At 37.5% G+C, this 15,014-nt stretch overlaps 1 protein-coding gene and 1 long non-coding RNA gene across 2 annotated transcripts in view; both read right to left on the minus strand.

The window, feature by feature from the left end:
- LOC134801194 (uncharacterized) overlaps positions 1-15,014 on the minus strand; it is a 156,341-nt gene that overhangs the window by 85,794 nt on the left and 55,533 nt on the right. The gene's annotated exons all lie outside the window — the stretch shown is intronic.
- Positions 1-15,014, minus strand: part of LOC134801167 (complexin) — a 136,428-nt gene that overhangs the window by 85,794 nt on the left and 35,620 nt on the right. The gene's annotated exons all lie outside the window — the stretch shown is intronic.

The raw sequence follows: 15,014 nt of genomic DNA on the forward strand, positions 1-15,014 counted from the left end.
TTACTTATTTTCCGCTTTAAGCCACGAATATGGACGATCACCACCCATAAATCGCCTTTTCATACAAACGTAGGTAGTCCCCATTTCCCTTTCTGGATCTTAACATTACTACGGCTAAGGTGACGCAACGATCCAAAGGACTCACCTGGCCTCCGATACCAGATCACGTCATGTTTCTTGCGATCTTGCGATAGCTCTCGCCATCGGGCGTCTCCCATTTTGTTGTCCCAAGTACGCTCGTCTCCCATTCTATAACTTTGTATTTTTGGTTCATCTCGGCAGCCCTTTCCCTGGACGAATGACAATGTTTGCCGAGCCATGAAAATCAATCTGAATAATAATAACTCATAAAGAAATTTAAAACAATAAAATACAAATTATTAACACGATAACCATACGATAATATTAATTTGATTGATATGTCATAAATGGCATAATTCACTCGTATGGGCTATGGACTAAGGTTGAGGTTGGCAGCACTTTTTATTTTACTTCGTGTAAAAAAACTCAGAAATATCTGTATACCAACATGACAAACATAATTTAGTTTACTTTAACTTACGGATTATTTGGTCTAATCTGTAGCACCGCCAAACGAAAGCAACCGAGAGTTCCCGAGAAATGGTCGAAGTCGTAAAATGAAGATTGTTATGAAAATTTATTTTCCTTATTGTTTAAATTAAATACGCATCGAAAGCGGTAGTTTTTATGTTCTAGTTTTATTCTCATATGTAGATAATAGATTTAAACAGTTTTTTCTTAGCATATCGTGCGTTGTATTCGAGATAGGTGTCAAAAACTTTTTTAGAAATTTGTAAGGCGCCATCTCTCTTCTTCGCTCGTTTTTATCCCGTTCTGGTTTTTCAATTTTATATATATGATGATATTTTACGAATTTACAGACCTTTACACATTTGCACACTTGGTTATTTGTCCACTTTGTCCAACATACAAAAGTTTCCTATTTTAATACATACATACATATATACATATAATCACGCCTATTTCCCGGAGGGGTAGGCAGAGACCACGGATTTCCACTTGCTATGATCCTGACATACCTCTTTCGCTTCCTTCACTTTCATAACATTCCTCATACACGCTCGTCGGCTTAGGGTGCTCCTGACCTGACCTTTCTTCAGGATTTCCCCAATCTGTATTTTAATTGTTGTATAGTAAATTGGGATGAATTACGTTTGTTTAAGAAACCAATGAAACAAAGAAATGCTACCTTATTTGGTTTATAAAAGGTTCAAATTAGAATGAAACGGAGTGTCCATTGTAAAGCACATTGGGATTTACGAGGTTATGTAACAAATGAATTCAAATCCGGTAATACCATGACACAGTCACAAGTCGCGAGTCAAAGAGGCCCCGGGCCCCTTGTGGCTGTGACGTGAGATAAGTCATGTTTCAACTGTGTAGGGTAACTGTAGGTCAACTTGTAAATGCAATTTCCTTTCAGTGCATTTTAGAGGAATTAAGGCACACTTAAATACTATCGAAAATATCTTTCAGAATCAGAAGTAGATATTTATTTGCTAAAAAGGTCATGCATATTTAAAAAAGAACTACATGTTTTGTCACAAAGACATGCAAATATTTAAAAATGTCATGTGTATCGCATGCTTAAATTACTTATTATACATAGGTACCTACTCTATTACAAATGTATGTTATTGAGATATCTTTCTCCTATTAATTGTTATCTCCCTGGGAAGATAAATAATAATAAATAAATAAAATAAAAAGCTATTATTTCAGGCAGTATCCATATACAAATAATAAAACTAAAACTACTGACACTGTAGAGGGGTGCCACTCATGTTAAAAATGTTAAAATAAATCAAGATCGCACATTTTAAGTGCAGAGTCATTTTCTAAATATTCTGGTCCATGTGAACAGCGCTTAAACACCGGACTCCTTATAGCGTCAGAAACAGCCACAAGTATTTTGTTGTCGGAAAGGCGCAGTCTTCTCCAGAACGAGGCAACGCGGGATCTCGTTACCGCGAAAAGTTAAGGAAGATGATGACTTTATTATTTTTTTATATTATTTACTATTTTAATGCGTATCGAATCTTTTCTATGAGACCTGAGCTAAAAAAGAGTCAATTGATAGCTCATTCAATTAATTCGCTCAAAAGTTTTGCGCAAAACATACCCTTTCCTACATACAGATTGCTAAAATCATTCTACTCTCCAAAAATAATATCCCAACCCGTGCATAAATTTTATTTACGAAACAAAACAACCAACACCCTGAAAAACGTGAAGCATACTCGACATCAAAACACACGTTGGACCCGGTTAAAAAGCGCGGTTAATCATGGCGACGCCCGGTTAAAAAGTGGGGCGTATGTGACAAAGATATGTAGGCGAGTGGGGATCTTTTGTAATGAATAAAAATGTTCGGCGAGGCGTGTATTCCAAACACTTACCTACTAAACGAAGGCGAATAAAATACTGTGGTAAACCAGTACAAAAGCGTATTTCAAATTTTCTCGCTCAGATTTTTTTATTGGCGTTTTGAATCCTAAAGCACGACTGGTCACTTTATATTTACTTTATACCCTAGTTACTGCATTACGCACGACGAGTACCTATTTCATACATAATTTGACATTTATCACTTGCCAATCGGTCATGCAAGGGAACCTGTTTATATCTGGAAAGAAATGAAAAGTTGTTCGAAGTCCTTAATCTACATTCGGTTGATTTGTTAGCTAAACCTTTTGGAAGAATCCTGTGTCCAGTAGTGTGACGTATACAGGTGTATACGTAGATAATGGGATGGCGATACTAATTGCCAATCCTAATACGAACAATTATTTACAAAGAAATTTCTACTTATCGTCACGTTTTAGTTTCCATTTTTTTATTTGTACATGGCGAAAAACTTGGACAATGTTTGCTGTTGAAACTGTTTTTTAAATAGGTCTATAAGTTTTTCCACGATTTTTCATACAAAATACAAGATAATTATAAGCTCAATTACTTTTTGATCTCGCTCGCTCTCGAGAATACATAGCCTGCACAGGCATAAGCGGTGTCAAGCGTCGCGGCCAGTATCCGTCACCAGGTTATCCGGGTTATCCGGGTCGATCGGCCTTTTCAAAGGGATGTTTGTGTAAAAACACAGGTTATATTGGCAGGTGAGTGAAGTATTTTTTGTTTGTGATATGAAACTCGGTGAAAAAATTTATGCTGGCAACTAAGTTAGCGGCACAGCAGGGATACGTAACAACGAAAGTTGTTCGGTAGGTAAAAATAATTTTAGAACTATGTATACAATTTTTAAGATAGAATCAAGGTACTTATTAATGCGATTGTTATCTGCATCCGTTTCTTGCAGATTTTTATATGCTCATTTAATTTACTTATATTATCAACTGATCATTATCGCTGCAGAGGTTAGCTTAGTCTAATTCTAGAAACAAGAAATATTAAGGAAAACAACGTTTTTTCCATAATTTGAGCCTGGGGTTTAACATTATACTCTGTATCTTTAGGTATTTAAATAAAAGTAAACAAACTCTACCCTCAAATGGCTCCTTAAACCAGTTGAGGGTACATGAAAACATTACACGATCAAATAATGTAGGTTAAGTTTAAGTCAGGTCGTTCAGTGACTGGTCCAGGCGGTTTTGTATTTAGTCGGTTAACCAATAAATGTTATAACTACCCGAAAATTTACAAATTGTTTGTTTACTTTTATTTAAATACCTAAAGACCTAATCTAAAGAAGACATAGTCTCCAGGTGATAGGTCAACCATACAGTTTGCAAAAAAACACCAGAATCAACATTACGCAAACCCGGGTATCCATCACCGGCCATTTGCATTCGTTCGATGCCTCCCGTTCGCCGAGTGATTTATTGTGAGCGTATTTCACTCAAACACGACCGTATTTTATAAACATTTATTTAACTTTAGTGTTTGCAAGTCGATTTTGGCCATTGAATTAACATTTGAGCGAATGGTACAAGGTTTGTCTTTGTCTTTTTGAACTACTTTTTATCCGGAAACCGTTGGACTGTAAGATGTACGGTTTGGAAACCGAGGATGTTGGATTACAATTTGGAAAGGAGAAAACATCAATTAACTAATTGAGGCTTGTAAAATTATAATATTGTCGTAGTCCCCATAATCTTTGCATTCATGCATTCTTAAGTTATCTGTGATTGATTTATTAAGTTTCTAAAAGTGCATGTCATCGCAAGCTATTTAGATATTAAACCTACCAAGGATTGATTTAAGATTCTTAAAGTGCATATCATCACAAGTTAAACGAAGCTTACAATTCTGTAGACCTAGTGAAGCAGGGTACAAGTCTCACGCAGCTTAGGTGTAAAAGGGCATAAGTGTTACGTGGAGCTTACACCCTTTTTTACATATACGCTGCCCGAGACTTGTGCCCTTATTCACTAGGGACATAATTATAGTTGTAGGTATAAGTGCATTATTTAATGCAGACAAGACAGATTACCATATCGTCGTGCAATGTCCAGTGATGGATGATGCGATCGTGAGACGTGTTCTTAGATGAGTTGTTCATTGCCAGTCACCCGCTGTTGCAATCAGCTACATTCATGGACAAATTTAAATTAAATTAAATTAAATATCGTGTATTATCAGGCAACTAAGGCCCATAGATACATACCTTACAAACTAACATATGTACATACAATAGTAAATATTTTACAAGCTGAAAATGATTTAGAGGAAGGCAAAAAAAACATTAATTACTAATTTTGAAATTATTGTATGTGCTGTAATCCAGTAACCCTTTTTTGAGTTCCTCTAAATTTGTCCATGAGTATACAGGGTGATTCAGGAGACGTGAGCAGGACTAACACTGCGCATTTCGTAAATTATAAGCAACTGTTTCGTATCAGTATTAGTGAGGTTAACGTTAATTTTCTAGTCGTGTTGAAAAAAAAAGTTATTAATTTATTTACGACATGCACGGTCAATGGGTCACCCTAAAATTAAAATACTAAACTACCGATATTCTGTGTCAAATTGAATGTCATCACTGTCATCACGGTCTGGTTACTTTTGAAAACTCGTATCTCACTCAAGTTTGACAGTTTATTTTCTTCGTAATCAAAATGCTGTCATTACGGTTAAAGAGGTTTTATGTTAATAATTAGGTCTTGTAGGTGACCATGATTGTATAGCATTAAATTTGTCCTCACCAAAAAGTAAAAAAATAGGAAAAAGTGTGGTTGTTTCACCTAAACACGACGGTGATCGATTAATTATCAGTTACTGAGTGTGCAGGATTAGTCAGAGCTCATGTCTCATGAATCACCCTGTATATTTTGTGCATAAAAACTCACATAGACAAAATCTTCCTTCTATCTTCTGAAAGACCAGTACCTATTACTTCAAAAAAGGAATCGTATACTAAACGGCACAGTACAAAGGTGTCGAGTGCCGATCCCCGCATCCGGTCGAAACGAAGATGGCGGCGGTGACAATTTCCGGAAAATGGCCGCCATTATTAGCGCGCTCGGACTTCTTAGAGCTTTTAGAATCGCTCTAATATACTCGGGTTTTCTGGGAAATATTTTATTTGGTCTTTTAATGTCTAGTAGATTTTAAAAGCTGCTAGTTTTATGTCATAGGTACGGTTGGTATATTTGATGTATTTACTACTGATGCAGCGTTGACACGGAGGTTAATTCAAACTAACATTTAGACATAAAATTATATCTAAGTGATGTAATATTGTTTTCATTTGCCCGTGTGTCTCGCTCGAGCTAATATCTGTACGGGCAAGTACAAGAACAGCACGCGCGACTGATAGCTAAATAAAAAAAAAATAGGGAACATCTTACACAGATCAACCTAGCCCCAAACTAAGCATAGCTTGTACTATGGGTGCTAGGCGACGATATACATATAATTATAAATACATACTTAAATATATAGAAAACACCAATGACTCAGGAACAGATATTTGTGTTCATCACAGAAATAAATGCCCTTACCGGGATTCGAACCCAGGTCTATCGGCTTCACAGGGTCACTACCCACTAGGCCAGACAGGTCGTCAAATATACGGCGCGATTCGGGAAATGAATTAGGTAGAGATTCACTAGATATGAAATAGTAAAGATATGTGACATTCCACGACAAAAGGTACCTTATGGCGGCTGGCGCTTACGCTATTATTAACGCCGCTCCAATATTATTGCGGCGCTATGGTACCTTTTGCCGTGGAACGTCACATATCTTTACTATTTCATATCTAGTGAATCTCTAATTCATTTCCCGAATCGCGCCGATAGTCACATAATATACAGGTAGTATTTATTTTCACCCAAAATGCATTCCTCAAGTGATACTGCTGATTGATTGTCCGGAATAAAAGGTGTAGCCCGCAGAAGGGTTGGTCGCCAGATTGATCGGCCCATACGTCTTCATACCCGGTTATTAATTACAACCATCATTTTTATCCGGTGGGAGAGGGTTATTATTTTTATATCCGGGTCGTTCGGAAAATGCGGTTAGAATGGTTGGCGGTAGCATAAAGAATTAAATAAGCTTACAATTCTTATTTACTTCATACAATAGACAAAAACTCATTTGTTTTAAGTTTTATTTAATGCTTTAAGCGAGTTTATGACTTATTAATAGCAAGTTTGACCATACTTCCCATACTACTATTATTAACTGCCGTATTCGAACTTCAAGATATTCACAAGAGACGACACGTACTAGATCCATTAAGACTTTTGTGAGTTCGCTGTGTTAATGACACAACAAAGTATTTTATTTTTAAAAATTTTAAGCCTATTGTGAGGTCTACACACAGAGCCACTATACTCTGTATCTTTAGGTATTTAAATAAAAGTAAACAAAATCTACCGTTAAATGGCCCCTAAAGCCACCTGAGGGTAGATGAAAACATTACATAATCAAATAATGTAGGTTAAAGTTAGGTCGTCCAGTAACTTGTCCTAGCGGTTTTGTATTTGGTTGGTTAACCAACAAATGTTATAACTACCCGAAAATTTACAAATTCATTGTTAACTTTTATTTAAATACAATACATACTATAGTTATAGTTGGTTGGCCAATAATCGAAGTACAGACCAACAATGACAAGGCAGGCGATATTATACAAGCCTCCATATGTATGAAGAACCTTCGATTAATATGTATGGAGCCGCAAATGTAAGCGGCTCTCATTAGATAAAAGGCTGCGGTTAAAGGAAAAGTATTTGCTTTGTATGGGTTCAAGAGGAATTCATTTAGACACCAATAGGGGGTATTACCAGTGGGGAGACACTCCTGACTTCGGGCAAACTCGGCTCCGTTCGGCTCAGCATTGCTCCGAGCAATTATTAGGGTTAGCACTTGACGTGCACGACCACAGATAAGATGCCATACATTAGAAAGGGATATCATGATTCGTCCCTGAATCGCTGTCAAACTTCGGTTTTGTAGGAAGTGTCCTTTCTGTACGGTAGTAGTGGTAAAACTATTATTTATTCTGTGGTATTACTGCAATGTTCTACATCCAGAGTGCAGCACTAGCGCCTATAGTAAACCATAGAGTAACTTATACATGTATACTGTGCCTTAAACTGTTTTTTGACAAGTTTTCACAGACAATAAAATATGACATTGATGTATAAAGGCTGTTTGATTACAAAGGGATTACCGGGAAACGCGAAAATCGAAATTTAGTTATCTGCCTCTTTATCGCTCGAATGTGTAAGAGTGATAGAGAGGTTAGATAACGAAATTTCTATTTTCTTGTTTCGCGGTAGACCCCCAGATTGTGATGGATTGTGGTAGTGGCGCCCCCTACGCAGAGTTTCTCGTAATATTCCCTATTGTAGCAAAAATTATGTGAATATTTTACTATACTACTATGGCGGTCAGCAATAGTTATTTGTACAACAAGAGATCAAAGTTTGATATTTCTTCGAGTGCTTATTTTGAGTCCCGTGCAAGCGAAAGATTCTATAATAGATTCACGAGCGTAGCGAGTGAATCTAATTTAGAACCTTGAGCGTAGTAAGGGATTCAAAAGCGCACGAGATGTAAATAAGTTTGATCTCGTGTAGTACACAAATTTTTTCACCCTAAGCAGTGAGAACATACCTAGAGGGACAGAGATAATAGAACCCAAGTATATCGAACTGGTATTAGACCCCGCATGTTGAAATGACATTTGACTATAAAGGTCACTTGAATGTCATTTTGTCTCACTCAGTGAGCAAAATCGCATTTTGCTCACTGAGTAAGACACACTCAGTGAGCAAAATGCGATTTTGCTCACTGAGTGAGACAAAATGACTCAGTGAGCAAAATCGCATTTTGCTCACTGTTTTTAAGATGCAAAGTACCCTTGTTCGAGCTGCTGAGGTGAAAAATATAATCAGCGCGTGTCGATAACTTAGTATAGGTTGGAGCACGCGCTGAGCCAGTTGAGATAATGTACCTATGTATCGCTGTAGATTAGAGAACAGCAATGATGTATAAAACGCTTAGTTATGACGGAATAAATTAGTCTAAGTCTACCAGTCAACAGTGTCTTTTACTCACCCAACCCAGTTCCTCTAAAATACTAGGCTACATTTTTAGCCGACATTGACAAAAGAAGAGACCATTTCCCGGCAAAGCTAAGATGGTAGACCTAAATGGCGGTAATCCGTCGCCTATGGACATCAACACCAGAGGGGTTGCAAGTGCATTGCCGGCATTTAAGGAGCTCTTTTCTTGAAGGTTTGCAGATCGTATCCGTTTGGACGCACCGTTCAGTCCACAGTTTAGTAGTTTTATGCAATTTTATTGTAATGAATATAACACATATTTAGTTAGAGCGGGGCCACACTGGCGACTTGCGAGCGAGTTGAAAGTGACGCTAGCGCGCCGAGATATCGCCGCGACCACGCAACGACTTCGCTCCCATTCCAGTATGACAGTATGCAGCGAAATCGTTGCGCGCTCGCGGCGAACTCGCTGCGCGCTCGCCTCGCTTTCAACGCTCGCAAATCGCCAGTGTGGCCCTGCTCTTAAAACAAGGTTCATTACTTTGATAAAACAATTATAGGTGTGATTGCAGACAGAAAAGCGCTTCCACATCATATTTTCCGTAGTAGCTCGTTTTCTAAGAAAACACCAGCAGATTCGGGTCAAGGGCGCACTCCGGTATTTCACATTGTCTGTGTTAATACGGTCATCTCAACGACAAGCATTTTGAAGCTTATCTCGTGCAAATAAGATGCAAATTCGTTTGTAGGTTTAATCCTGCACTACGTAGACTACCTTATTAGCTAGAGAGCTCGTTTTTGCGTATACTTTGTATACCTATGGCAAGTCTAAACTTTGGCAAATTCTAATACAAAGTAACTTAAGAAAGTGTATGCATGCATTACTTTTGAAATCGGTTATCATATGGAGAGAAAGAAAAGAGTGTTGATTTAAGAAATATCTATTAAGGTCAATGCGGCCAAATCCGTCATATGGCAAATTCCGTCAATAAGCGGCGATTGCTATTAGTTTCAGCAATCGCTGCTTTGTCGAGGAAATTACCAATTGTGTACTGTTTTAGAAAAAAAGTGCTTGTTGACGGAATTTCCCGTAGGACAGAATTTGCCGCATTGAGGAGCTGTACAGTGCCATCTACTTCAGCTGTCAAATTTGAGGCATAATGTTTAGCAGTATTTGAGTGATGAAGCTTTTTAGCGATAACATGTCTTATTGTTAGGTACCTGGCCGCTTCTCCGTACAAACCATTTTCCTCTCTGGATATTGACATTATGGAAAATATTTTACATTTTTATTCGTGGAATATTATTTCGAATAAATATCATGATTATATTTATTTTATTAAGAATAAGTTATTCTCATTATTTTTTTTCTCATACTTACGAATTATTCCCGACCAAAATTATTTGAATATTTTTGACGGGAATAAAATCAAGATGATTTTATTCCTACAAATTCTTATTTAAATAATGATTTTATTCTTGAATGCCCAACACTGCTGGCGGGTGCTGCCTCTGCGTGCGTCCCATGAAAGGGCAGCATCCGCTCGGTGTACCCTTACATTTCATTAAAGTGTCAAAAGGGGCTCTACGTGTTGGCTTCGGCTGCACGCCTCCCAAAGGTCCGAATCACAATTGTTCCGTGATGGGAAAGACATAATAAGATAAAGAAGTCGCGGGCAGAAGCTAGTACACAAATAAAACCGTACTGGTTTTATGACTAATTCTTTCGCCGTCCAGGCTAGTCGTCTTTGGAATTCACTCCCTCTAAATATTAGACAAGCTCCTAGTAAGTTTTCTTTTAAGCGGTTGTTGCGTAAGCATTTGCTAAAACAAGAGTTCGAATAATATCCATCATTATTATATGTATAGTATGTATTGTATAAATATGTAGTAGTTTATATATATTTTATTTATTTATGTAGTTTATATGTATAGTTTGCTTTTTTTTATTCACTGAATAGGTATATTTCTCTCTCTGCACCAATTGTAGATGTCTGTTTGGCCCTATGATTGACTGGTAGAGAATGCCATTTGGCATTAAGTCCGCCATTTGTACAGTTTTGTATATACTTTGTGCAATACAGTTTAAAATAAATAAATAAAACTAAAAGCCAAGCACAAAAGTATTCAATACGAATACATGATCAAAGTGGTGTTTACACATGAGTGCGACAGAAAAACTATTACAGAGCTCCGTCTCTGAAACAGTTGCTCTCGAGATTACCGAGCTTAGCCTCGCAATAAAGGCTCACTCTAGTCGACTGCTACTATTATTAGGAAAATTCTGACTTATTGCCTCAATGCGGCTGCTCTTAGTTGAGTTGGGGGTGTGGTGTAAGTGACAAGATATTTGGCTTGTTTCAGAAAAATTGTAATTTTGAAGATTGTGTTACACATTTATTATTTACTAAACCGTTCTTCAAATTGGTAACTGTCTAAAGTTTGTTACAGTTTAGTAGAAACTTAGTCTTAAGCTTCTAGCAACAGTTACTTAGAGTTAGACCAAGAAATGTCTGCGACAATTTTGATAGCCGACTCAGTGTAAAAGTTATTTGAAACGTCAAAATTTTATGAAATTATGACGTATTAAATAATACTTGCCCTGTGTATGCTATCAAAATCACTGCAGAATTTTCTTGGTCTAACTCTAGTAATAAGTCAAAACTGCTTATTTCTTATTTTGAGGGGAAATTTAGGGGGTTAAGAGGGGTAAGCTAAACTTATTTTTTATTTGTAAGAATTGTGTGGAGTATCATTAGAAAGTTTGAAAAAATTTGTATTGACTGACTTATTTCGAGTTCATGTTACGCGCAGCGTATTAATTGCATTTTTATAAGGTGAAAATGTTTTTCGACTGCAGCCTCATCTTTGGTTATTTAACGTGATTATATAATCACGTTATATAGTTAACAAAAAAACGACAGAAGTAAGACTAGAACGAGAAGAAGTACCGATGATATACTTCTAGCACAAACAAAAATAATTTCCCTCGAATTTGAAGTAACTTAAAAATAAAATCTCACCTAATACGCCTCCGTGCTTTCCCGCTACCGCCTGTGCCTTGCGCCGGCATTGAACCCACGTTCCCGTAATGCAACGTGAAAGGGTAGACAGTACGTGCCGCGGCCCAATCCGCGGCAAATGGGGCCTTCCGGGGACTGCGATCATACGGCTAATGTTGTGTTATCGCGGGGGACATATAAACGTGGTTACATTGGTTACTTATAACAGGCATGACAAAGTATTAGTTAGTAATTATGACTGAAGCAGTGGGGAGACACTCCTGACTTCGGTGGAACTCGGCTCCGTTCGGCTCAGCATTGCTCCGAGCAATTATTAGGGTTGGCACCACTTGACTTCCTTTTGCATGCCCGACCACAAATAAGATAATCACTTGAATTTTTTGACAACCCTAAATTGCCGAACGGGATAGCGCCATATATTAGAAAGGGATAGCATGATTCGACTCTGCACCGCTGTCACACTTCGGTTTTGTAGGAAGTGTCCTTTCTGTACGGTCGTACTATTATTTCTTCTGTGACTGAAGGCCAGATAGTAAACCTTATGGCTAGTCTACACGATTGGCCATTGTACTGGCCCACTAAGATGGGCCAGCATGTAGAGAGACTAGAGAGGGTAGTGGTGTCGGTTGGCTTATGGCGCGGCAGGATGGCTACGGTGTCTGTATTTCGTCCATGCATCAAAGGTAGTGGGCCAGCGATGGTGCGTACGCATTCTACACGTGGCCCAGTCCATAGTGTGTGCTCTCAACCACCGCATGGCCATCTCGCTGGTACAGCGCTAGGCCACAACCATCGCATGGCCATGTCGCTGGGCCATCGTGTAGAGGAGCCATTATGTCTTTACAATATGATTTTCAAATCAACTAAGTACGCGGACGATGGTCGAGTCGCCAACAGATATAACTGAGCGGCCGAGATGCTCAAAAATACCTCAACACGCACTCTAACGACTTGACAATAGAGGCGTGTTCAGACATTTGTGAGCACCTCGGCCGCTCCGATATATTTGATGGCGACTGTACATCTAAATCCACAAAGCCCTCGATAATCAGATTACTGGCTTGTCAAAGAAAAAGTCGCATTAGCAAAGCTCCGATGCGGGAAGCCCTGAGCCTTGCTAGTTCGGACTGGAGACTTCAAATATGAACATTTCTTTGTAGAAAATTGCTTAGCGAAGAAGGCGTTGCTTAGCACTAAATAACTTCGAATTTCGCGAAAAAGATTAGAGGAAGGTCGACATTTACAACTGCAATTTTCAAAAAATTCAATACCGCATTTATCTAATTTTTTTTTAATAAATAGTGTTCATCAATATAATTTTAGTTTTTTGACGTGATAGCGTCTTATAAATCAATGAACACCGGTAGCATGCACGAAAAAGTGTCACGTTGTGGACAGATCTCCATGGTAACGTTGTGGACAGATCTCCATGGTAACGTTGTAGACAAATCTCCATGGTAACGTTACGGCCACGTTGTGCAATTTTTCATCAATGTTTTCTTATGACGTTATCACGCAAAATTATCATCCGTAAACCGACTTTACAGACAACCATATTTTTTTAACAAATTATGGATTGGCCAGCAGTGGGTCACTCCTAAAGGCTAATTAAAAAAAATGGAATCGGAAATCTGTCACTTTGACCCAGCCCAATCTGACCAGTAGTTTATGACAAATACTGTATCTTGGTTTGCCAGATTTATAATGCTAAGAAAAAACTGCTAGATTTGTAAATACAATTCATCGCCGAAGTTACAGTGATAAGCAGGGCATTAGAAATCTCTACGATTCGCAACCCTAACCTCATTAATTACTGATACTATTAATCAAAGACTGAGTGACATGGGTCGGAGAAACATTGCCCAAAGGCGCTCTTAAATATATGAACAAGCACTCTAATACCTCGAAAATAGAGGCGTATTTAGATAGATATATATAAGCAACTTAGCCACTCGAATATATCTAGTAACTCAAACAATGTCCGTAATAACTTTGCTGTATCATGAATCGAGCACTTATAATGATTGACCTAGGCTTTAGACTCGGTAAGAAAGAGTGGCACCCCTGAACCGAATGGGCGGGGCGATGATTGATTCTCTATTGTTTCTTTCAAACGCTGCCTGTTGATTGGTTGATGATGGCGCAGTACATGCTAAGGGTTGTCAATTTAATATTCAATGTTATTGTCAGTTAAAAGTTTTGATTTCCGGCTCGCGTGAAGTGATCTGAACTTTTTCTTTTTAAGGACTCTACCTAGTTGAATTACCAGGCTTAAGAGTTTTTGCTGTTTGCGAAACTGAGAATAAATAGATTTTTTTGATCCGTTAAATAAAAAGTACCGAACATAATTGCGTCTGCTAAAATTTTACAATAAGTACTTAGATGAAAAAGTCCATCAAATACGATCGAAGCAACTCGACTATTCTCCTACCCAGTTTTCCTTTAGAATCTGATAATCTGTCATATTAATTTATTTCAATACACAATGTAACAAAAGTCAGCTTTTCAGTCGTCTTCGTCTCAATCTTTTCACCCCTCATCAGTCCAATTATGTCTGAATACAGGCTAGGAGCGGTTAAAACTTGCTGTAACCGGATCAGCGTTTGAAAGCGTACAAAGGTTCGGTTTTCGTTTTCATTAGCCCCGATTTTGCTTTGCGAGTAGTGCGGTGCTGCGTTTGGATGGGGCGAGTTGATTTAATGGAGTAGCCAGTGACCTAGTCCAACAAATAATTGTTAGCTTTAGTTATTGTTTTGTTTCTTTTGGTGTAATATTTTTATCTATATATATTTTATACTTAATACCTAAACTTAAAATTACGCTAAAAATAGAAATCGCTTCACGCTCATAATTTCTGAAGTAGTAGTAACACATAATACTTTATTACTCAAAATAAGTAGGTTTTGCTGTTTACAAAAGTAAGGCTTTAGAATGAATGACTTAGAAGTCCATAGGTAGGTACGCTATTTTGCATATCAATAGCTCTCTAATCCAAAGTATTCAAAAAATAATAAAATAAGTGTCGAGTACTTACTTACCTCTTTGTATTTGGCTATTTTGGGTTGATATTAAATATTTTACCTTATATCTTGCATCCTCACAATAGCATTTGTATTCATACCTGAAAAAGAAAGATAAAGTTTATTAAAAACATGTTTATAATAACATTAATAACCAACAGGCCAAAATGAATAATCCCCGGTCCAAGACAGCAATCATTTAGTTGGCTACCGGCCAAGTAGAGTATTTGAGCTAGTTTAACTAAGTTTAACGTAAGTATTTGTGTAAAAGAAACCAGTAAAAAAAAAGTAGTAGCATATTACTTAGAATAACAGTAGAAACACTTTGTTCATAAGCAAGATTGAAAAAATAAAAATATTTTTAAGTGTTACCACAGGTGTCTTTATAAGCCACATTTTTAATGCTTAACGGTTCATTTGTAGAATTATCTGACAAAAACTATCTAAAATTTTTA

Source organism: Cydia splendana, chromosome 21 (assembly GCF_910591565.1).
Source record: "Cydia splendana chromosome 21, ilCydSple1.2, whole genome shotgun sequence".
Classification (NCBI taxonomy): Eukaryota; Metazoa; Arthropoda; class Insecta; order Lepidoptera; family Tortricidae; genus Cydia; species Cydia splendana.